At 40.0% G+C, this 25,671-nt stretch overlaps 1 long non-coding RNA gene and 1 pseudogene across 3 annotated transcripts in view; both read right to left on the bottom strand.

The window, feature by feature from the left end:
• The window catches only part of LOC109454989 (uncharacterized), a 57,010-nt gene that overhangs the window by 18,142 nt on the left and 13,197 nt on the right, over positions 1–25,671 (bottom strand). For all 3 annotated transcript variants that reach the window (XR_016019932.1, XR_016019933.1, XR_016019931.1), the window contains exon 4: positions 8,428–8,543. This is a non-coding gene — a long non-coding RNA (uncharacterized LOC109454989). The remainder of the gene's footprint in view (positions 1–8,427; positions 8,544–25,671) is intronic.
• LOC148754554 (glutamine synthetase pseudogene) lies at positions 13,683–24,870 on the bottom strand (annotated as a pseudogene).

The raw sequence follows: 25,671 nt of genomic DNA, 5'->3' as shown, positions 1-25,671 counted from the left end.
GCTTGTTGCCTACCTAATATTCATTCTTCCCTTCTTTAGTCAAAGGGTCCAGATATTTTTCAAGGTGGTAACTCAACTCAAAGAATGTATTTCCCAGCTAGGTGTGGCCATATGACTGAGTTCTGGCTAACCTGAAAGCTGTTGGGTGGCACTTCCAGAAGGTCTCCTACAAAAGGAAGGGGATGTGTCTCTTGTTGCCTTCCTCCTTTTACCTTCCTGTCTCTTGGAATGTAGATGTGATGGCTGCAGCTGGAGCAGTCATTTTGTGATAGTGAGGATGAAAGCTAGGTATGTATGCAAATGGTGAAGCAGAAAGGACTCTGATTGCCCAGTGACTTTGTTAAGTCACCACACCAGTCTGGACTGACCACCTCTGGACTTTTCAATATGAGAAGATAAACCCTGGGTGCTATCTTAAATCAACTGACCTAATCATAACTGACAGTCACATAACTAAGACATCCAGAGCTAGGACTTTGAGGTATTCAAAACATCTGACTTTTGTTCTTTCCAATCTAAACAAGTACCTGGGCAGATCTTTTAAAGACAGTATTTAAATGGGGTAATAATCAAAACTTCACACCAATCAAATAGTTTCTTAAATACTTTGGGAGGAGCACAGAAGTTACTGGTCATATAAAAGTCCTGTGGTAGAAAGTTGTTTTAGCTTTCAGTTTTTGGTTTGGAGGTTTAAAAATGTTCAGTCTTTCTCTTCTGTGGTTGAACTTTTATATAATTTCTTCTTATCTGCTAGTGAGTCTTGTTAGAATCTTGGCCAGGTGGCTACCAGTCTGGATTGTGTGAAATATAAGAATGAGGCCAGTGTGGTCTCCTCACCCAGCCAACTAACACATGACTCATAGCATTCCAGTAAAAGTGTAGCCTGCCTGGCCTCCAAAACCTGACCCCTGAATCATTTCCAGCAACTGTGAGGGCCCAAAGCTGCTGCATGCATTTATGCCATATGCTAATCCCTTCTACACAGAAGTATGAAATCATCCGTGCTTGTAGTACCTGTGGTCTCTGAACATTACTTTTGGAATGGGGTTGGGAATATCAAGTTTGCAGGCTTGAGATACTGCCATGATAGCAGTTTGCTTCTCTCCATGGCCTTGCTTTATCCTTTGTTACCTTTTTCCTGCATCACAGAGCATTCATTTATATACTCTTGGATGCTGAAAAGGTTCTTGGGCAGTTAGCCTGAGTCACAAGGCACAAATCAATGGTTACCTCTTCTCTTCACAGTAGGAAATTATTGACTCGACCCTTCTAGATTATCTCCAATATGAACGCAGGAGGTTAATAAGAACAGTCTCAACAATCTTATGCTCTCCTGTCTGCTTTTCTTTTTGTTAGGCTGTTTGCTTCCTCTGTCCTTACAAGCCACAGCCAGATATGTTTCATTAACCCTTTCACTTATTTGGACACACTTCCAGGAAGTTTGGATTGTGTTTCAGATTCAATTCTAATGAGTGTTTCAATCTATAGTTTTGCAAGACTGTTTTTTCCTATATACATGTATCCATAAACATAACTAACCACTTGTTCATATCCATCTGTACTAATGATACATTAGCTGATGGTATCTAATAAGGATTATGAAAGTTTCTGCCTATTTATTTATTTTTTGTCTCCAAAAGCTAGGTAAAAAGGAAGGCTTTCATTTTCTGATGTCCCCTTTAAAAATTCAATTCTCTGTTTTTTGCAACTTAAACTCCATATCTATTACGATCTTTGTTTTATGTAATAGTTGTTCTCACAGATACTTAAAATAATTTTCAGAAGGTAAAATAAGAGTTTCCTGCAAGGTGTAAAAGTGAGAGCTTGTATAAGGAGGCATTTCTAGTCATTAGTATTACTTGCTTCCTTGAAAATTCCAACTATCGTTGTGTATATGTTTTAAATGGCAGACATTGAATTGGATGGAGACACCAGATTCACTGAAGAAGGAAGTCAAAGGCTGAATTTAGCCTAGCCAAGATTTCTGCCACAAGGTCTTGAATTTGAACACTTTCTCTCACCAGGTATAAAGGCTAATCTAGTTTCTTAAATGATGATTTTTCACCACACGGATGCAATGTGCCATGGATTTCACTGTTTTAATAAGCTAGTAAGTATGTACCTGTCTTTTACAAGTTTAGAGAAAAGAAACCATTAACCATCTTACTTTTATCAATCAAAATAACTAGATTGAAAATAAAATGGACTTCTGAGCAAATGAATTATAACAACTGCTCCATGATTTATGAAATACAAGTGGGCTGCTGAGAAATATGCTCTCTGGTTGATGGATCGTTTATTGTGCTAGGTGTTTCTTAAGGCTGCTGTTCTGTAAACAGATCTACTGCTGAAAGAAGTACACTGAAATAGAGGAACAAATTGTGCATTAGAAAGCACTAGAATTATGAATGTCAATCTGCAGCGGAAAACGTACAATTCAGAAACATGCTTATCAGGAAGAGAGACAAAACATGAAGTCATAGGAAGGAAGGGCAGACATGGGGAGGATCATTAACAAACAGCTGAATGCCATGTTTAACAACACTGAGTCCTTTCAGAAATCAATTTCACACTGTCCTAACCTTCCAATGAAGGGAGGGGGAGGCCCATGGGCATTTTTAGAAAATTACAAAATTTGCATTCATTTTTTCCAAATTACTATTCCCCTTGTTCTTCACGATCTCTTCCTGGTCATTCTCCTCCATATTCTCATTAAAAATAAAATGAAACTTTTTTCCAGGTCACGACATTTTACTGCTATACCACCTTCGGTCTCTCCTGCTGACCTCCTGGTGACTCCCCATCATTGATAAGACACTTTTGCCACTTGCTCACAGTCTTCATCCCACCTCCAAACATGGTGTCAATCTGGGTGGCTTCAACATAGTAATGGATGTACTGTTTTGGAGACCACCATCTGATATTCCCCTCCTTCTAACTTCCTTCGGTGAAGCCACCTCTTCAACACTCTCAGGCCTTGTGGTTACCATGACTACCAGCCTTTGTCATTGTTGCAGTCTTACATGTAGTTGTTGGTTACTTGATTTTCTGGCTTCCCCACTAGAGTGTAAAGTAATCTTCAGGGAGGAGGGGACCATATTTGTATTTGTCTTTTCACCACTTGATCCCCAACATCCATCACAATGGGTGGCATATGATGTGTAGTCAATAAATAGTTGTTGACTAAATGACTGAATACTGTGTCATGAAGCACGGTGCTAACATAGAGACATCTTGACAATCCAGACGAATGGGATAAAAGGCCATATACCAATATAGTACAGACTTGGAATTTTAATTTTAAAATAAGCAATTTATTTTGGGATCTGCAGTATAATAACGTTCAAGTACATTCAGTGGGCCACAGGTGGAGCCCTGGGTAAAATGGCAAAGCAGACATGAATCTCCCTTTTCTGTTTTCTTCAAACTTTCCCTTCCCTTTCAGGACATGGGTCTTGTCCTTTCTCTAGTCTGTCAAAACCTGCTTTGAGGGCAGGATGTAGCATCAATTGCTGAAACTGGAGGTCTTCCATTTGGCTTAGCTGTTTCCATTTAAGTCTTTCTTGTTCAGAAAAGGCAGATTTTTAAGACCTATCGAGGAACTGAGGCTACCAGCCATGTGACTGAGCCATCCTGGAAGACCAAACAGGTAGCTACAAACTCTGGATATATGTACTAACCATGTGTTTCTGATGCTTTGACATCTTGGGGCCTTAATAACCATAGAGCAGCTGCCACTCCCAGAGTTAGTCAATTCCTAGAGATAGCAAATGGCTTGCCTGCAAATGTGCCTTTCATATGCAAACTAACCAATTCAGAGCCCACACTCCCAAGCACTTCCTTTATGAAGCTCCTAACACTTGGAGCTCAAACATCTCAGAGCAGGTACTAGACAATGAGACACAGTCCTACACCCAGAGCCCATTGAAATTATTCATACTAGCCAGTCCTAAACCTGCCTACCTTACGTGTCCCTTTTCTTCCAGTGGAAAGCCCAATGAAGGCTATGCTCTGTTTTCCCCTCTCTCTCTCTGCCTCTAACCACCTCAGTGCTTCCCTATGTGGCTCTGAGTGGTGTGACATGCCCTCTCCTCTTGCGAGCCGTAACAAATTATCTCTTCAGTGGTAATCATCTCCTGATCTTTTGACCTCACCGTACATGAATAATAATAAAACCTACATTTTATTTGTCTTTCTCAGGATTGCTTTGGCTATTTGGGGTCTTTTGCTGTTCCACACAAATAAAAAAATTTTTTTTCTATTTTTTGTAAAAAATGTCATTGGAATCTTGATAGGGATTGCATTGAATCTATAGATTGCTTTGGGGCGTATGAACATTTTAACTATATTAATTCTCCCAATCCATGAACACTGGCTATCTTTCCATTTATTAGAATTTCTGTCATTGTTGTCTTATAGTTTTCAGTGTATAGATCTCTTACCTCCTCGGTTAAATTTATTCCTAAGTATTTCATTGTTTTTGATGCTATTGAAAATGGGATTGTTTTATTTCTTTTTCAGATAATTTGTTGGTAGTATGCGGAAACACGACTGATTTTTGTACATTGATTTTGTGTCACGCAACTTGACTGAATTTGTTGATTAGCTCTAACAGTTTTTCGATGGAGACTTTAGGATTTTCTATATATAATATCATGTCATGTGGAAATAGTGTAAGTTTGTGATTTTTCAAAATAAAATGTATTTTTTAAAAAAGATAATGCCAATTTTGCATATTGAAGAATGTATATAACTGGGTGGCTTGAAAGGTGCTAGTGGAAATTGGAGTAGAAGAAGAATCTGAGGATCTTTCTGTCACAAGCCATTCTTGGCCTTATTCCTGATTGCTCTCTAGGGGCATCCCTGAGTTACCTCACTTCATCCTTTATGTCCAATAGTTTAAAACAACATGTGAGTTCTTAAGGTCTTACATTGCAGTGACCACATGGCCCTCCTCTTCTCAGAGGCCCCTGAATATGACATGAGTCTGCCCAGTCCTGCTTTAGACAGTCAATGTCATGAAAGAAAAACTGGGGAAGACTATTATAGATTTTAAAAGGCTAGCCAAAGCAATCTTGAGAAAGAAGAACAAAGCTGGAAGCATCACATTCCCTAATTTCAAACTATATTACAAAGCAATAGTAATTAAAACAGTATGGTACTGGCATGAAAACAGACACATAGATCAATGGAATAGAGAACACAGAAATGAACTTACACATATGCGGTCAATTAATTTCTGACAAAGGAGCCAAGAATATACCATGGAGAAAGGACAGTCTCTTCAATAAATGGTATTGGGGAAATTGGACAGCCATGTGCAAAAGAATGGAACTGGACCACTACCTTACACCATACACAAAAATTAACTCAAAATGCATTAAAGATTTAAATGTAAGACCTGAAACCATAAAACTCCTGGAAGAAAACATAGGCAGTAAGCTCCTTGACATAGGTCTTGGTGGTGATGTTTTTTAATCTGACACAAAAAACAAAAATAACAAGAGAAAAAATAAACAAGTGAGACTACAACAAAGTAAAAAACTTCTGACCGGCAAAGAAAACCATCAACAAAATGAAAAGGCAACCTAAGGAATGGGAGAAAATAATTGCAAATTATATATCTGATAAGGGGCTAGTATATACAATATATAAATAACTCATACAACTCAATAGCAAAGAAACAATGTGATTAAAAAATGGGCAGGAAATCTGAATAGACATTTTTCCAATGAACACATACAGATGGAACATAAAAAGATGCTCAATGTCACTAATCATCAGGGAAATGCAAATCAAAACCACAATGAGATATCACTTCACGGCTGTTAGAATGGTCATTAGCAAGCAGACAAGAGATAAGAAGTGTTCGTGAAGATGTGGAGAAAAGGAAACCCTTGTGCACTATTGGTGAGAATGTAAATTGGTGTAGCCACTATGGAAAAGAGTATGGAGGTTCCTCAAAAAATTGTAAATAGAACTATCATATGATCTGGCAATTCTACTTCTGGGTACCGTGTTTCCCCAAAAATAAGACCTACCCCGAAAATAAGCCTCAGTTAAGATCGTTAGCCAGAAGGACGCACTTAGTACATTATGATGATGTTCCAAAAGAAGATGACATGACTGTATTTGAATAAATACAGATTGCTGTACATGAAAAAACAAGACATCCCCTGAAAATAAGCCCTAATGGAGCGAAAATTAATATAAGACCCGTTCTTATTTTTGGGGAAACACAGTATTTATCTGAAGAAAATGAAAACACTAATTCGAAAAGATATCTGTACCCCATGTTCATTGTAGTAATACTTACAATAGCCAAGACATGGAAGCAACCTAAGCATCCATCAATGGAATATTATTCAGCCATAAAATGAATAAAATACGGCCATTTGCAACAACATGGATGGCCCTCAAGGTAATTATGCTAAGTAAAATAAGTCAGTCAAAGACAAATACCATATGATGTCTCTTATTTGTGGACTCTAAACGAACAAATAAACAAACAAACTCACAGATACAGAGAACAGATTGGTGGTTGCCAGAGGAGGGGATCATGAGGGGCATGGAGAAACAGGTGACCTTTTTTTTTAGTTCAAATAAATTGAATGAAAACTTAAAAAAAATAAAAAAGACTAAAGGAGCATCATGTCCAAATGGTTCGGTGAACCATGATTGGATTCTGGATTGAACAAAAGTAACTATGTAATTCAAAAATAATTAGAAAAAAGTTTTAACTTGTTATTTTGACATAATTTCAGACATAAAAAGTGGCAATACAAAAAATTATCATATAAATCATATAACATTTTGCCACAGTAATTTTTTCCTGCACACACACACGCACGTTAATATATACAAACACATGTATATGTAAATACGTATATGTATACATATATACATATATACACACACATATATATACATATATATTTCTTCCTGAATCATTTCAAAGTTTGTTGCAGGCGTGACACTCTTTTTCTTTAAATATTTCAGTGAAAATTTCTAAAACCAAGGACCTTCTCTTATATTACCACACTATAATCATTAAAGTCAAGTAATTTACATGGATACTGCACTATTATATAATCTACTGACCTTATTCAAATTTTGCCAATTTCCCAATAATGTCCTTTACAGCAAAAGAAATTTCCAGATTAGTACACCATTTAGTACTGTCTCTTTAATCTCATTTAGTCCTAAACAACTCCTCAGTCTTTCTTAGTCTTAGTCTTCCATAACCGTGACATTTGTGAAGAATACAGGCCAGTTATTGTATCGTGTTCTTCAGTTTGAGTTTGTCTATTTTCTCACGGTTTGACTCAGGTTCTACATTTTTGTCAGGAAGAACATAAAAGTGATGTTGAGTTCTCAGTGCAGCATATCATAGGTCAGGTTGGCCCCATTACTGGTGATGTTAAATTTGATTAAAGTGCTGTATGACAGTGTTCTCTCTTATAAAGCTACTATTTTCCCCTTTGCAATTAAATATCTTGTGGGGAGAAATGTTGAGACTATACAAATATCCTCTTACTCATTGTGGTAGGCAGAATGACCTCCCGAACATGTCCACGTACTAATCCTGTAACCTGTAAATATATCAGGTTACATGGCAAAGGGGGATTAAAGTCACAGATAGAATTCAGATTGCTAAGCAGCTGACCTTAAAATAGGGAGGTTATTGTGTATTCTGGTGGGCCCAACATAATCACAAGCATCCTTAAAATGGAAGAGGCAGGCAGGAAAGTCAGAGTCAAAGGAGATGAAATGACAGTGCAAGGTTGGAGTGATACAGTGTGAGAAGGATTTGACCTACTATTTAAAGATGGAAGAAGGGGACCATGGGCCAAGGAATGCAAGTGACCCTTGTTTTAAAATGTAGATTTTATCATGATTCAGGTACGATGAGGCCAAGAGATCAGGAGATGAGTACCATTAAGAAGATAGTTTGTTATCCTCACAGATCCCAAGAGAAGGGGACATGCCAAACCATGGGGGGTTACACAGGGAAGGAGCAGGGTTATTTAAGAAGCAGAGAGAGAGAGGAAGACAAGAGCAAGAGCCTTCATTGTGGTTTCCATGGGGAAAAAAAGGGCGAGGTAGGGTAGGCGGGTTTAGGATTGGCTAATATGAATCACTTCAGTGGGCTTCGGGTGTAGGCCTGTCTCTAGTTGTCTAGTACATGCCAAGGGGTGAGTAGGGCAAAGGAATAGTGGCTGAGAGTGTAAGGGCCCGTAAGGGAGGTGATTGGGGTGTGGGCTCTGGATTGGTTGATTTGCATATGAAAGGCCTCTTTGGAGGTACTCAGGTTATTTCCTCTAGAAATTTGCTAGTCCTGGGGGAGGCAGTTTCTTTAGGGTTAGCTAAGTCTCAAGATGTCAAAGCATCAGAAATACAGAAAAGAAAAAAGCATGATTAATATACCTTTAGAAGTTGGAAACAGCAAGGAAAATTCTCCTCTTAGAGCCTCTGGCAGGAACGCAGCCCTGCTGACACCGCGATGTTAGTCCAGTGAGATTCCCCTTGGACTTCTTACAGAACTGTGAAATGATAGATTCGTGTTATTTTAAGCCACACAATTTGTGGTAATTTGTTACAGCAGCAATTAAAAATGACTATACTCCTCAACCTTTCATCCACTGATTTTAGTATTTGTGGATGATTCTTGCCACAAATTATTATTTTGATGATTTTTCTCATTCCTTTGGGCTTTCTATTATTATAAGGACAAGGCCTGTTCTTCCCTCCACTTCCATTTATTTATATCAATATGAACTCATGGTTTCTTATTTTGTTCAATGGATTATAATCCTTTATTTTCATTATTTATTTTGATGCTCAAGTTTTTCCTGATTTTGTCAGTAGGAGCACCTTCAAGCTGGCTTGTGTGTCTTTTTAACACGTCCATGGGGAGAATTTGCATCTGAAGACTATACAATGAAATTAATTTTCTTAGGTATGACAATGGTATTAAGGTTATCTAGGAGAATGTCCCCTTTTCATGGGAGACGTATTTAGGGGTGAAGTGCCATTATATTTGCAACTTACTTTTTAATAGAGTCAGCAACAAAAAAGGCAATATTTTTGCATGATTTATATATATATATATCTACACATATTTATTGATAGACATAGATCTATACATACATACACACATATATATCACACATATATATGGAGAGAGAGAGAAGTAAATATGTCAAAATGATCAAATCTAGGTGGAGGAAGTACAAATATTTAGTGTCCTATTCTTTCAATTCTTCTGCATGCTTAAAATTTTTCACAATAGAATTTTAGGGAAAATAACAAATAAAGAGAAATAGCTTTTAAAAAAAATAGCTGATCCACTTTCCTCAAAATATGGTAGTGTATATGGCATATACTTAAGACTTCAGTGTCTTTCCCTCAGATCCAGGGTACAAGAAGATTAATTTTTTTAATGAACATTTCTATGTGTCGCTTAAATCTATCCTCTGCGATTCAATTAAATGAAATATTTGCCCACAAAGTGCCTGTAAGCAATGACCTCATGAAAGTATGTAAACGCTACTTCTTGGATCTCATTTATACATTTTTATTTGTTCTCGTGGACAAAGTTATCTTATAATCCAACCCGTCTCAATCACCATATGTTTTAGATTAATAATAGGCCATAAAGGGAGTTTTAATATGTAGAGTTTGTGGATATGTACATTCCAATGAATACCTAACCAAAGGAGAATGACAAAACAATGCAAAGCTTCTTATACTATTTCATGTTATACTATTTCATGTTTTCTCTATCCAATTTTCCAAAGCCTTTTATATATGACCAGGCTTATGCATTTATGATCATGGAGATTTGGCAGGTACAGAGCTCATATGGGGTGCTGCAAGAAAGCTGAGGGGTGAGCCACCCAATCAGGGGCCCTGTGGCAGTCTTTTCTTAATTTTTATTTTTTAATTACAGTTGACATTCAATATTATTTTATATTAGTTTCAGATGTACAGCATAATGGTCAGACATTTATATAATTTACAAAGTGATCTCCCCTATAAGTCTAGTACCTGTGGTAGTTTTAAAGTATATCCACAAATTATTTGAAACTCTTCCCCTTCAAAAGGTAGAGACTAATTCCCCTTCCCTTGAGTGTGACCCAGACTTAAAGACACTTCTAAATAAAGAATATGATGAAGTGACGTGTGACTTCTGAGACTGATGGTCTCAGCATGGTGGTGTCCTCCTTGCTGTCTCTCTCATGGCTTAGCTGCCATATGTCATCAGGACACTCAAGCAGCCCTATAGACGGTCCATGTGGCGAGGAACTGAGACCTCCTGCCAACACCCTTGTGAGTGCACCATCTTGGAAGTGGATCTGTTAGCCACAGTCAAGTCTTCAGATGACTGCAATCCCAGCCAACTTCTTAACTACAACTTCACGAGACCCTGAGCCAGAACCACTAGTTTCCTGACCCTTGGAAAATGTAAGCTAATAAATATTTTTTTGAGCCACAATGTTTTTGGGTAATTTGTTACAAGGCAACAGATAACTAATACAGACCCTCCTAGTGTCATTATTTGGGTCCAGTTGTCACGCTTCAGGGTCTGGGAATTTTTTCCATCTCATCCACCTATGCAATAGCAATATAAGGCTTAATACAAGAAAAAGGCACTAAAGAGACATCCCCAAACTCTTGGTATTGGTGGGTATAACATGTAACTCTTTACTTCTTCCCTGTTGAATCTGAAGGGTTTTTGCTGAAGTAATTTTCCATCTGGGGGAGGAGCACCTCTTGGCTAGCATGTTTTCTAGCAGCAGAAAGTCTCTTAGGAAATTCATATTCATAAACCCAGAATCTCCAACTCAGTAAAAGATTGCACTTGCTCCTGCCACAATCCTGTGATGTAGGTACTGTAGTTGAGAATGTAGTTGATATAGTAGGTGATGCAGTTGCCTGATCTCAAAGCTGAGGGGATTGAAATATTAGAGATGTACACTGAAATGTTTTAGGGATGTACAAAATTTGGAGGAATATTAAAAGTCTTGTGCATTTTCCTCATAAATATCCCATGACCTCTGCACTGGAGAAGAGACAAAAAAAGCAAGGCATTAAAAAAGGCATCGAGGCAGGGAGAAAGGTATTCTCCTTGCTCCCGAGTGAGACCTTCTCAAGGATTACATCAGGAAAGGCTGTTTGAAGGCCTGATCAAGTCGACATGGTCCTCAACCCCAATTCCCTTGAGGCTTCGGAAACCCAGCGCACTCCTGCCAGAACAATGAGCCCCCACATTGCTACTTTCCTTTGAACTGTTGCCTCCTTTGAAGAAAGCAGCAGACGGTCTTGAAGGGCAAAAGTGGCTGATCTCTGTTTTCTGACACTGAGAGCTGGTGAATGCAAAGGGCTGTTTGTAACTTTCTGTTCATGTCAGGAATTGGACAATTACCATCTGTGGAAGTTACAAGAAGTGGTTGAACCTGACGTGGGATAAAACAGACACCTCAGACACTCCGATGTGTCCTCAGTATCTCAGCCAAAGGCCACTCACTGTTCTGGCCAGGCTTTGAAAAGGAAAACACCAGTGATCTGAGGCCAAACAGATCCTTGTTGCCCCTGAAGTGCTGGTTCTGCTACTAACTGGCTGTGTCCCTTCACTCTGCATCTCGATCTCTTTATCCCTAGATGTTTTCTCTAATCTTTTCTAGCTCTGACACATTATGATACCACAATTCCTCCAGTAAGTTCTGAGAGGCTCCAATTCCATGGAGTGAGTGGATCCAGCTTGCTTATTTGGGTACTTGTACGAGTTGTTCTCCTCGGTAAACATCGATAGTTTCTCTTGATTAGCACTGTGATTGCGAAGGAAATTTTTTCAGTTATGGAAGATCTAATACACCTTGTTTCTCTTTGCTCTTCCTGGAAATAACCAGAAGAAAACAATATATGGATGTTTATGAATAATTCCCCTTAGGTTGATGTGGTAGAACTTGTAGTCATTTAAAAACTACACAGAAGTTCATATTTGAGGAAAACATGATCATTCTGACTAGGGCATTTTTGCAATAATTTCTCTGAAAACAGACTGAGCTCTAACAAATAGTATTGTGGAAGCAATTATCTTTTCTGTGACTCAGTTATTAATTTAATAAAGAGTCAATCTCTCTGGTATATTTCCTCAAAGTGACAAAAAATGATTAAAGGTGAGCAAATGTGGCGTTTCCCCCCAAATTCCTAACATAAGTTTTCATTTTAGTTTAACATAGGCCTAATAAAAATGACCAAAATACTGAGCTGGGCTTCTGTGATTATTTATAATGCAGAAGGCTGTTCCATAGAAATTTCCATGATGGTAGAAATGTTCTGTATCTCTGTTGTCCAGTACAGTAGTCCCTAACCAAGTGTGGCTATTGAGTACTTGAAATGTTGCCAGTGTGGCCCCAAAACTGACTTTTAATTTTATTTAATATACACTTACATTGAATCAGTCACATATGTCTGGGGACTATTGTATCGATAGCGCTGATCTAAAGTCTTGATTTGTCCTTGCTGTTTATATATAGATGATATAGATATAGATATAGATATAGATATAGATATAGATATAGATATAGATATAGATATAGATATAGATATAGAGAGAGCGCTTTAAAATTAAATATATATAAAACAAAAGGCCAGCTTTAGTGACACGCTAGTCCCTCCAGAAAATAACCCCAATGCCCCCTTGTGAGTAACATGCTCAAGGTGACCAACCAACTCCTATTTCTATACCCTGTGTGTACAGGTACATGTGTACTTGAAAGCAAAGCCACGGAGCTCGGGTGACTGCTGCTGCTATAACATGCTTCCATCTGTGAACTGACAAGTGTCCACTCCCTCCAGAAGGCTGGGCAGGGCACAGAGAAACCCTTAGGTGGTGGTGAGGGAATAACAGCCCCAAACAGGCAACTTTTCAAGCACCGCCACCCTCACCCCCACTTAACAGGAGATCCTCATTTCTAGTCAGACTACTCCCCTTAAATTTGGCTTCCGGTGACCAGAACGGTTTTTCTCTTTTAGAATAAGCCACACATATCTGCACACCCATGTATATAATGTTTTTGTTTTTGCATTTAAATATAAAAACACCGCTCTGCTTTGCGGTATAAATGGAAGTCCAAGCAATGAGAACTTTTTCTTCTAAGGTAGGGCTAGCCATCCCAGCCCTTTATGCTGAGCTTGTCTTCAAGTGATGGCATTCAGCTCCAGGCAAGGGAAGCACACCAGGTTAAGGGCATTTTCCTGCCTGCCGGACTCCCACCCTTTCCTCTCTCCTAATTCTCACTTTTATTAGAAAGCTGGTTATAACCTTTTAAGAATTGGAACTTCCCACTGAGAGGGGAATGTAGTGACCTCACCAGGGAGTCAGCCCCGCTCTCCCACCCTCTTTAGCCATCTGGAAGAAAAAGTCCTTCCCCTCCCTTCACAAGTACTATGCTCACTGTCCCGATAGCTACGCCTATTGGACAAACACACCTGATTAAATGGAAGCAGTGTTATGTTTCCCCACCCCCCTCCATACTAATGCAGTACAAAGCTTCAGTGATAGCTGGAGAGAAGGGTGTGTGTGTGTGAAGAGATTAAGAAGTTGACCCCTCTATCCTGGCCAAAGAAAGCAAGAGATATTAAGTGGGCACGAGAAATAAAACAAGAGACCTTGCTGTTTTGCTCTTCAAGTTACAGCTATAATTACAATTGAGAGCGGGGCGGGAGTGGGAATGGGAAGAGGAATTAGAAGGGGTCCCATGGCCGCCAGTGTAGTCCAGTTAGGTTTTGTACTGGCAGGGCTTGTCGCCAGTTTCGTTGAGAAGACAGGTACGGGCAATGGCTTCTGTCACCGCAAAGGGGTCACAGTTGGCAGAAGGGCGACGGTCTTCCAAGTAACCCTTCTTCTCCTGGCCGACAGTCCGGGGAATGCAGATGCTGGTGCTCCGGTTGGCCACGCCTGCAGAAAAGTCGTTGATGTTGGAGGTCTCGTGGGATCCAGTCAGACGGCAGGCATTGTCGCAGCCCCTCTTGGGATCGTAGGCTCGGATGTGGTAATGGTGCCGCTTGCTCAGTCTCTCGATGAACTTCTCAATGCACTTTAGGCCGTTCTCCTCTCGCATGGCCTTGGTACTGAAATTGGTGTGGCAGCCAGCACCATTCCAGTTCCCAGGAATGGGCTTAGGATCAAAGGTTGCTATCACTCCAAAGTCTTCACACACCCGGTGCAGGATGAAACGGGCCACCCAGAGATGATCTCCCATGTCAATTCCTTCACAGGGTCCTATCTGGAATTCCCACTGAGCAGGCATGAGTTTGGCGTTTGTGCCTGCGATCTTGATGCCGGCGTACAAGCAGGCCCGGTAGTGAGCTTCCACGATGTCTCTGCCATAGGCTCTTTCTGCTCCCACGCCACAGTAGTATGGACCTTGAGGCCTAGGAAAGCCATTGGAAGGCCAAGAGAAAGGGTGCCCGTCTGTGCCCAGGAGCGTATATTCCTGCTCCATTCCAAACCAGGGGTGGTGACTGCTCACCATGTCCATTATGTGCTTACAGGTATGCCGTAAGTTGGTCTCTGCAGGCTTTCGGTCATACGTGAGGACTTCACAGAACACCAGCTTGTTGGGGTCCTTGCGGAAAGGGTCCCGAAACATAGCAACAGGGATGAGATACATGTCACTGTTGGAACCTTCAGACTGAGATGTACTAGAGCCATCAAAGTTCCACTCAGGCAATTCTTCTCTATGCTTGGGCTCACTGTCAAGGGTCCGGGTTTTACAACGCAGCCCTTCTCCAGTACCATCAATCCAGATATACGTAGCTTGGACTTTCTTGCCCTGAGGCAGCGCCATGTACAGATGCTTGACACGTTTGTTCAAGTGGGAACTCACCGAGGTGGCCATGGTGGAGGATGTTCTCGGGTGGTGAGCAGGTGTCAGGCTGGGCAGGCTGCGAGAGCAAGGTGTGTGGACAGGAGAGGAGAGGCGGCCAGGGGTGCTGCTCAGGCGCTCTGCTTTTCTCCCTTTCTCAGTTCTGCCTCACTTATATCTTCTGCAGCATGGACTCGGGTCAGCCTGATGGGGTTCAAATGCTTACTTCTTCCCCTTGCTGGCTGTGTGATGTTGGCTGACTTAACTGTTCTGAGCCCTGTAACAGTGACCACTGCCTATGGCCATGGGATGGATGAGACTAGCCCCTTCCTGTTGCTACAGGGTTTACTGGCTGAAAGGGCAGACGATGTCACAAAGGAGAGCTGGGCACCTGGTAGCTAAGGTTACGACCCCAAAGCTCTGTGACCTCAAACATCTTTGCTTCCTGGAGCTATAGTTGACCCCTTGGAAGGAAAGTAGCAAAAAGGAGGAATGAGTTTTGGCTCCTTGACCCAAGGAAATGGAATAGCGGCTGTCCTCCAAGGTCAGGGCTGGCAGCTCAGAAGCACTGCAGCCCACGGCCAGGAACAGTAGTTCAAAGCATTTGTACCTTTGAGGTCAGGGCTGGCTCATCAGCCCGTGCTCCCAGGGTCTCTGACCTTGGACCTCTGGTATGTGCCTGGCTTGTGTTAGGATGGGAAGACGTTACAAAGATAAATAACACCACATGGTTGTGAACCCCTCCCATACAGTATCTCATTTAATCCTCGCAACAACCCTGAGATGTGGGATGATTTTCATTCAGCTTGTCAATGAGGAACCTCAAGTTTAATGCAGTTTAATTGCCAAAGTCACACCCTTACTAACAGGCCGAACTGGGATCAAGTCAGGGTCCTTGTAGCTTTGTATTTGTGCATATCCCCACCTCATGACAGGGACATGAAATTCCAGATTTCTGCCCGCACTCCAGATACCCATTTGCACTTTTTGCCACCATCCCAGCAGACCCTATTTTTTTATTTCATTTGCAGATCATACTTTGAGAAATATGACCAAAATACCACTCACTCTGGAAAAAACACCAGAGTGGTGTCACCTAAAATCAGAGGTTCTCAACCAGGGTGATTTTGCCTTTTAGAAGACATTTTCTGGAGACATTTCTGGTTGTCACAACTTGCAGGGAGGTTGCTCCTGGCATCTGGTGGAGAGAGGCCAGGGACAGATGCTGCTAAATAACCTACAATGCCCAGGACATCTCGCCCCTCCCCAAAGAAGGAATTATCCAACCCAAAATGTCAACAGTCCTGAGGTTGAGAAATTTTGCCTTAAATAAAGCAAACCCAGAGCCTCTGGTATCCCTGTGAAAGGAGAGCACAATCTGAATGCACAATGAAAAAAATAGCAAATTTCATTCTTGAATTGGTTTCAAGCAGCCCAGTTTCCAGTGATTTAAAGGAATTTAAGGCAATGATTCTCAACTTTTTCAGACCCAGTGCTCCATTTTTATAACAAATATTTCATAACAGCTCTTTTTCTATACTGAAATAAAATTCATCGATAATAAAACTATACAAATAATTTAAAAATATCAATATAATGTTATGATTATATCAGGGAGAAATAAAAAGATAATTGATAATAAGATAATATGCATTTTGATTTGTTCAAATCTGCAGTAGGAAATGAAATAAAGTCATCAGATGCCTGTGCCTGTCTGTAGGATCACCAAGAAGGCGATAGCTGCACATGCCAGTCGATCTAGGTGCGTCCTATTGAAGACTGGCGGTGTCAGGATTTTCTGGAACAGTGAACAACTTGTGCTAAAGTTCCATATAAAACAAAACACGATCTTCGGATTTATGCAGTAATTTACTTCTAGAAAAAAATTAGTGTTTGTTAAAACTGTGCCCCAAATATTTTTTGTTTATTTGTAAAATGATGCGCCATCTATCTTCAGATAATCTGGAGGTTTTTGCACACACAAATGTCTAGCAGGACATGGAGAAGTCATGCAGGACTCGGGAGGGTCTTTCCTTGTTGTGGGCTTCATGAACAATGAACGGTGCCTAAAAGCCCGGCTGTGGCTCATGAATATCTAAGGCAACTTCCCCCTCCCTATTGGTGTAAAAAGCAGAAACACACAACAAAATACCCTAAAATCCCCCTACGGGGTGTACCCTCTTTGCAAAACCACTGATTTAAGAGATTTTAGAGAGTCATTTTGATTATGAACCATTTTTGCCCTATAGGTTGATTTGAATACTTAACCCCACCTCTGATCCCTGCCTTTTCTTCCCCAAGGATGAAACCTTATCCGTATGGAAGGTTGAATAGTATTTGTGCCTTAAAAATGACCAAAATATACCCTCACCGCAGATCATCTTTGCCCTGAAAGATGCGGAGGGTGAATCTTTTCAATATCCTACTCTGTTAGATGTGTGGCCCCTGGAAGTATTCCTTTTTTCTCTATGCACTAGAGAAATCTTTCTAATGATTTTGGTGCAGCATAATATTATTTAAAGGACATTTAACAGATGTTTAATGGACAGAAATCCATGCTAGACAGTATTGTGTTGGTAGCTGCTCTGTAAAACTGATGAGCCCTGCCCCATGCCAAATTTTAAGTATTTTGAATGTTTCTTGATTTCCTTATAATGGCTAAATTATGGGAATCTTCCTCTTTGCCTTCCACTGTCTCCACCCCCATCCTATTGTGCAAATTCTTCAGGATCTCAAACGGTGGGCTCCACATCCTGCCTTCCTGGGGGCTGGGAGCAGCACAGGGACCTTGGCCATATACCTGTGATCAGGTTGCCCAGTGAGTCTGAAAGAGCCCTTGCAGAGCAAAGCGAGAGTTAGCTTTCACAATTACCATTTTCTCTTCTCCCTCACTCTTTTGCAAACCCATATTTACCAATATCTTCCCATTTTTCAGGCAGACAGAGTAACATCTGGCTGCTTTGGTATGCTGATGTTTATAACATTTACCAATTGTCATGGTGTAAATACCCCCATATTGTCTGATATCAAACTACCAACTAGACACTGAATGTGAAGTTGGGGAGAGATGCACAATAGAACATCATTATATGGTATTTCCACTATTCAGATATAACAGACCTAAATAGAACGTAGATAATATAGAAACATTTTGAAATGATTTTAGATTTACAGAAGAGTTGCAAAGAGAGTTCAGAGGGTTCTCATATACCTTTCACCCAGCTTCCCGTAATGGTAACATCTTTTATAACCATGGTACATTTATCAAAATGAAGAAATCAACATTGGCACCAATACATATCCTTTTGTGAAAGCGAGGTGATGTGTTATACCTAGCACAAAGGCAACTGTGCACATTGTCTAGTCTATGTTTTCTACACCATACCCTGTAATGAGGCATCTTGACTCACTGTGTTGAGCTTTATTTCCCTAAAAAAAAAATAATAGAGTTTGGTCAAAATCTGACCATGCCTATAAAGATTCTGTTGCTCTGATAAATTTCATCTATACTGACAAAATACAGTTTAAAAACCTTTGAGAATGGGCAAACCATACAAAAGTTGTAAATAGGAAAATAATATGAACACATAAGAGTTTTAAAAAGATTGTTCTAGAAGTTATGAAAACAATGCATTGGAGCAAAGAGACTAGCTGGAAAAAAAAACCAATTGTAACAGTCCAGGCAGGATTTAATGAAGGTTGGAGTTAAGGCAATTGCAATGAGGATGGAGAAGCCAAAATGGCTTCAAGAGATGCTAAGGAGATAGAATCTACAAGACTCCCTAAGACGGCTACTGAGAGTTGAGTTTCTGACTTGAAGGGAACACTGGAGCAGGACAGGTATCAAGTTCAGCCTCTGACATGTTGTTTCAAGTGCTTGTGGGATCACTCAGAAGCACATGTGGATCAAGTTCATCCTCAGAAACTTCCCCCCATATCTTGGTCTATGGAATCACTTTGTTGGGTTGAATTTCACACATTGAAGTTCCTTATCTTTCCCTCTGTAATGTAATTTAGTGGGCAGAGAACAAGGACAGAGGTCAACAAGCTTCTTTAAAAGCTCAATTTCTTTCCCTCTCTACTCCCATTTACCCTGAGAATAAAAAAAGAATAAAGAAGAGGCAGGAAAAGCGTATACCCCTTACTTCTGCTCTTTCCACAGAGGACGCCAAGGCAGAGCTGAGCAGTGTTTCTCATCTCTCATGGAATTCCAATGTAGAAACTGTCCGTAAAGCCCCTCCATGTTGGCCTGGACTTGCCTGGAACGTAGCTGCTCACTTGGGTGTAATCTGACACATGACGTAATAGTCAGCCATCTGGATTAATCAGGCCCAGCTGTTGGACCCTCTGCTCTGTGTGGGGGTTCAGCCTCCCCATCTGTTCCTGAAACCTCCCCACTTATGTCTTCTCAGCTTGAGCCTCCAGCCATAACAGATGGCTGTTTCTCAGCATTACAGATCATTTTTCTCTGATCGGTGTCTCAGCCCCAATTTGTACTTAACATTTTAAACTAACCCCATCACTTTCATCACCTTAGGCATTTATAGAGATTAATGTATACTACATATGTATACCTATGTATGCACACATATATGTATATATGTATATATACATATATATATAATGACCAGTATGCACACACATAACTTTATTCCTTTTAACTTTCACACACAACAACCCGGGCTCATAAAGAATATTTCTACAATACTCTTCAACTCGGGTTGGATTGTCTACATGGCTATGGGTGAAAAAAATGACAGGGCCTCTGACAAGTTGAGGATTATTTCCAAAACCCTTTCCGACCACAATTATGAGTACTTTGAAACCACAAAAATTAAAATTTACCAGTCCCAATGGTCTACTCTATATTCTACTGCTCTGGTCAAGTTGCTTCATTTTTGGCTCTCAGAACCTGTCTCTGTAATTACAATACTCAAGTTCAAATAACGTGGGGATTTTCCAGGCGTGATTGAGAAAGACTGTCAGCAGAGAAACTATGCATGGCAGCTGCAGCCCTAAGCCACGGACTATTCCCACCAGCAAATCTGGAACAGGATTCTGAACAATGCCTTTTACCACACCTGCTATCACAGTCGTCACGGGCAAAAGGGCAGAATCTACACAAATACTTCACTTCCTTGAGGGAATATTTCAAAGCAATAGTCATTTCCATCTATTATTTTATGTCTAATTATTAGCACTGTTTTTCCCTCAGTAAGGATTGTAGTGGTCCCTTTTAAGACTTGACATCTAAAATAGTCTATTTTATATACTTTAGCAACCTTTACACTTCATATAGTTGATGAAATATGACTTCGATTGCAATGGTTCTCAGGGTTGATTTTGCTTCCCAGGGAACATCTAGAAATGTCTGGAGACATTTTGGTTGTTACAATGGGGGGCGGGTGGGGATCAGTGGTACCCTACTGTGTCTAGTAGTAGGGGCCAGGGATGCTGCTTAACATCTTACAGTGTACAGACAGCAACACACACACACACACACACACACACACCTCTGCCCCCAGCAAAGACTTGCCTGGCCTCAAATGTCAATAATGCCAAGGTTGAAAAGCCCAGCTCTAGTAGATTATCCATTAATCATGCCACTGCCATGCTGACAAGTTATTCTGATGAGCCCCTGTTTCTTGAAAAGGAAAGACTGAGAGTGTGGGATTCCAGGTATCACGCCATCCTTCTTACAGAGTGGTTTGACCTGGGTGAAGACTCACCTGAGAAACCAGACTTTTACGTTTCTCTTGACTACTTTCTGGGGGCCAACCAGAATTTAGGGGCTGGCATAAGGTGATAGAATTGTCTGTTCTGCCAGACAATTTCTGTCTAATTTTGGTGGGTGTCTTGGGGCCTGAAGTCTCCACCTTCTTCTTCAGAGCTTTTCTCAAGACTAAGGATTTTCTTAGCCTATAGTCCCCTCATACAGCTTAACCATGCTCTTTAAGAAGCAGAAAGAATCGATATACATAAAACAAATGAAAGATCTTTTCAGATTGATTTCTTCAGTTAAAAAAAAAAAGTGCGACCAGCTGGGCTTGGGAAGAACACGTAACCCTGTGAAGGTTTTCACAGATCTGCCTGCCTTCTTTTTCTAGTTGGCCACGAAGCTTCTACAAAGCCAGTCTCACCACAAAGGTCCATTTTCTTTAATCTGCAGAACCAATTTTTAAGGGAAGATTTTTTTTGTTGTAGGCCCTCATTTAAAAAATTATCAGTATATATTCTCTTAAAAACCAAAGGAACAATAACCTAAAAACCCACCCTTTAAGATCAGCGTTTCCAGATTACAGCATTACAGAGGGATGACATTTCCATTTACTCCTCATCCCCATATGTCATGCTGCCTCCACTGGTGGAACAGAGGGTTGGGCCTTCTTTAGGTGGACTTGCGATGCTTCGCAAGCAAATGTCCAAAGAAGAGAACCACGTGAGCTTTCTTTCGTCTCTGGTTAGCTTCTCATATAGTTTCTAGTTCTCAGTAATAGACTATTAAAAGTGCTAATATTTTTAGGTGGGATGATGGTATTATGGTTATGCGTTTTAAAATGATCTTTATTTTTTAGACATAAATGGTTAACTATTGGTGGATAAAACAATATAATCTCTGGAAAGTGCTTCAAAATAGTTCAGGGGAAAGGGTACGGATGAAATAAAGTTGGCCACGAGTTGATAATTGTTTTCAACTGGTGATGAATACATGAAAGTGTATGTATGCTCATGGGAATGGTGTAGTGGAACTGGAGCAATTGGTGACTAAGAAGAGAGAAGAAATAGGCCTAACAAGCAAGTATTCAAGGACATATGACAGAAGATGGATTTCAGAGACTAGAGTCTCTCAAGCAATCACTATAAACTCAGTTTGAATCTTGAGCATTTTGAAAACATCACTCTCCACCCTAGTCATTTTGCCAGATATGAAAACATTTGGAAAATGAGAAAAGATATTTCTAAGCCATACTTATTTATATTTTGCCTAGATTTTGCTCTTGATGCATATTTTTAACATATTGGGGGCCACACTGGACAAATTTTGCACCTTTTAATATCAAATTTTGCACCTTTAAATATCAAATTTTGTACCTTTAAATTTTGAAACAATTCACTTTTTCTAAAATCTCGACCTTAAAAGGCTGATATCTGGATCAATATGATCAAAGATTTGATAATAACATTTAGGTTGATGTCACTTTCTTACTCCCCCTCAAAATAATGAGTTGCATGGGACTGTAATGTTTCTTCCTCCATTAGGTAACGGGTGGGTGAAGCTTTCAAGCTGCTATCACTTTTTCCAAATAGTTTCACTCATTCTTATTCCTAATTAATCGACAGTATTATGTAGCAACCAAATAAATAGTTTCCTAAAGAAAGCATCCTCTCCTTGGCTGTTCCAGAAAACTGTGCTGACTCATTTGCGGTTGGACTTGAAGAATTTTTCAGGCATATGCTGCCAAAGGAGCCACACTCTCTCTGACCTCCCTGACCCCACCAAACAGGAGACACACACAAGAAGCTTTGCTTTGGGTTTTCAAGATCTGGACAAGTCAGGGGGTTTGGCAGAGCTTTGGGGACCACTTGTAAAGAACATATTCTACAAGTTAAAGATTCCGCTGCTGTTTATTTGTTCCCACAATTCCTTTAAATGTGTAGCAAATAACCTTTTGTGCTCAGGTCCTGGGCTAACAAGGACTGGATTGCAGCCATTCTGGTTGACCCATCCTCACTGGGTGTTTCTTTTGGAGACTCTATCTAAATGATCTGACTCACCAGCAAGGAGTGTGATATGGAAGCTACTCAGCTGGGTGAACATGGTTGGAGATAAGAGTCCCAGCATCTAACAATAATAGATACGGCAGTGGTAGCAACAATACCATATTCCAAACTACACATACACACAAAGGATCCAAAAAATAACAGTAAGATGGAACTCACTTTGCAGGACAACCTTTTGATGAAATCTTGCTAAATTGAAATTGGACTGTTTCCCACTGAATTCAATGGAATGGATATCGTCTTTCTACTAGTATTCTAGATATGATGGTTTTGACTGATATGAGACCAGGTGTTTGAACCTGGCTTAGCTCGTGCTTATATTTTCATAACTGATTACCTAATTTATTCAAATCTACCCCTTGTTGGTGTAGACTATATTGTGTGTACAAGTGGTTAGTCATTAAAATCATACCTAGCAGAAGAAATCGAAATCGGTCTTCAGCTTATTACCAATGGCATTTCCCTGTTTCCTTGATGGGAAATTCCACCCTTCAGAAGACATGCCTTTCAAAAGTTCACTGATGGAGTTTTACTTAAGAGTTCTTGGAGATAGAGCCAGGAAGCCAAGCAATGCCACTCAATTAACAGAGGACAAACAGAGTAAGCAAAAAGAGCCCAGGGAGTAGGGTAGCCTGAGGTTTAGTTTGAGACCATCTTTATCTGGGTAAATCACTTCAATTCTCTGGGCCTCAGTTTCCTTATCTGTAAAATGAGGATTTAGAATGCTTAGTCCTTAAGTTACTTTGAGTTTTTGCATTCTGCTGGTATCTTTACTGAGGACGATGTTTTAGGTATAGTCACTATAGGAAATGCAAAAATGTCTAAGCCATAACACTCACCTTCAGAATGCTTTAAATCTAATTGGAAAAAAATATTTCAACTAAAAAATAGCTATTACATGCTACATCATGTGGTGGTGACAGGCGGATTACAAGTGCTCTGTGCTCAGACTTGAAGGAGCCTCCATTTTCGCTGCTATTTGGTTTGAAATGTGTACAGAGGAATCTGGTGAGGACTTGCCCCAAGTATTGGTTCTAATGGAAATTGATTCATTCCTAGTACTGGGATTGGAAGAGTAAGGGGCTGCCCAATCTAAAAGCTTCTAAAGGGTGTGTTACTATACATGGCTAGCGATGCAATGCATTATGGTCCAAACCCCAAGGGCACTTACAAACAGTGAGGGATGTGGGTTAAGTCGAGTTGCATTGGTCAGGAAAGGCTTCCCAAAGAGGTAACAATTGAGATGGGCCTGGACTTTTGGAAGGAAGCCATTCCAATGGAAAGCGATATGACAATTTAAATTAATGTTTCCCATACATGGCTGTGTAGAACTCAGTAACATATAGTTTAAAAATTTGATTCTGATGTCCAGCCAGATTTAAGAGCTAATGCATTATTAGTCATATCTCCATGGAAGCAGTGTGTTCAAACCAGGAACTTTTAGCTCAAAGGAGAGATGTAGAACTTGGAGAGAGTTCAGAGAAAGCAATCAAAGCCATTAAAAGTTAGGGTGGTGGAATTCTCGAAAAAAAATGGTAAATGAAGAAAGAAGGCTGAGGGAAAAATTAGACTTTAAATATGCAAATTGCTATTATATGGGTGGTAGCTGACAGTTGTACTCTGGGTGCATCCAGAATGAGAAAAGTGTGAGTGAGCAAACATAGGAACAGTTAGGATTTAAAACAGATGTGCAGGCAAAGTCCTGGCAAGATCCATGAGATGCTGGGAAGTTAGGAGTTGAGATTATGGTATCTGTGTAGGTTTTTAAAAGGTATAATTTATATCGATTTCAAAAGATGGGAGAGAGACAAGGCAAAATATTATCACTTCATATATATTCAGATGACCAGGGTTGACCCTTTATCTACATCTACCAAGGAACTACAAACAAAGATATATTTGCAAAATTTGGATTCACGTGACTAGGGGCCCTAGCCTATTGCCTGGTGAATGTAGACACTTTGCATGTGCTTGGAGGATGGAAAATACAGAAGGAGAGATCTTTTCTGCCGCTATAAATGTTGGAGGACAGAACAAATTGCATGGAGTTTTTAAAAATTCTCAGACTGTCTTGGCCATGATGGAGGTCCATTGTCATTGGTCCACCAAGTGGAGATTAAGCCTGGAATGTTCGACCTGAAAGGAAGCTAGTCTAGTGCTTCCTTAAGTGTGTTTGAGAAACGATTGGAGTGGGGATATTATGAGTCTTCCACTAAAAAAAAAAAAAGAAAGAAAGAAAGAAAGGAAAAAAGGAATTTTTTGGTTATGCAAATTCATATAATACTATGTTAAGAAGTTAAACAGACTCATTTATTGCAGGGATATCCAAAGGCTTGATTCTTCTAGAAGGGCATAGCAACAAGCAAATGTAATGATGTATCTCATCAGATCATTTCTCTGTGAAATATACTTTGAGACAAAAAGAATGTTTTAGATCAACTCCCTCCTGTCTTTTAACAATAGCATCCTGAAGTTCAGAGAGGTAGCGAGTTACCTGATTTCATATATAGACAGTAACAGGTTGAGGCGTGCGAACAAGTCTCCCAACTTTTGGGAGAGTGCCCTTTTCAAGACCCCACTCTGTTATTGCTATACACCCATGTTAGCCAAATAGTTACCATGTCCAGTGTACATCTGGGACAAAACCAATGTGTACAGTTGGTATACATCCAGTGGAGCAATGCTGACAACCAAAGCCAAAGGGATCAATTGCTAAGCTCACGATGCCATGAAAATATAATGTGCTATTGACCAATGCGACCTGATCTTGTAAACATTATACTTGTAGACAATCTCAGGTCAACATTTTAACATGTCCTGTATTATATTGCAACACAAATTTGTGTGTGAAGATTTTGATTTTCTGTAGACACTTCCTTTATGAATACTATTCCAGGATTCTAATATGTGGTTTATAGTATATACACATTTACCTCAAGCATGGGCTAGAGGGTAGAAAAAGATAATGCATGAATTGAATTGCTTGATAATACCACCAATTAGGTTGTTTCTG

The sequence above is a fragment of the Rhinolophus sinicus genome, chromosome 18, assembly GCF_057876585.1.
Source record: "Rhinolophus sinicus isolate RSI-liver-muscle chromosome 18, RSI-T2T, whole genome shotgun sequence".
Lineage (NCBI taxonomy): Eukaryota > Metazoa > Chordata > Mammalia > Chiroptera > Rhinolophidae > Rhinolophus > Rhinolophus sinicus.
The sequence above is the reverse complement of the archived record's forward strand: the minus strand, read 5'-3'. Positions and strand labels throughout refer to the sequence as shown.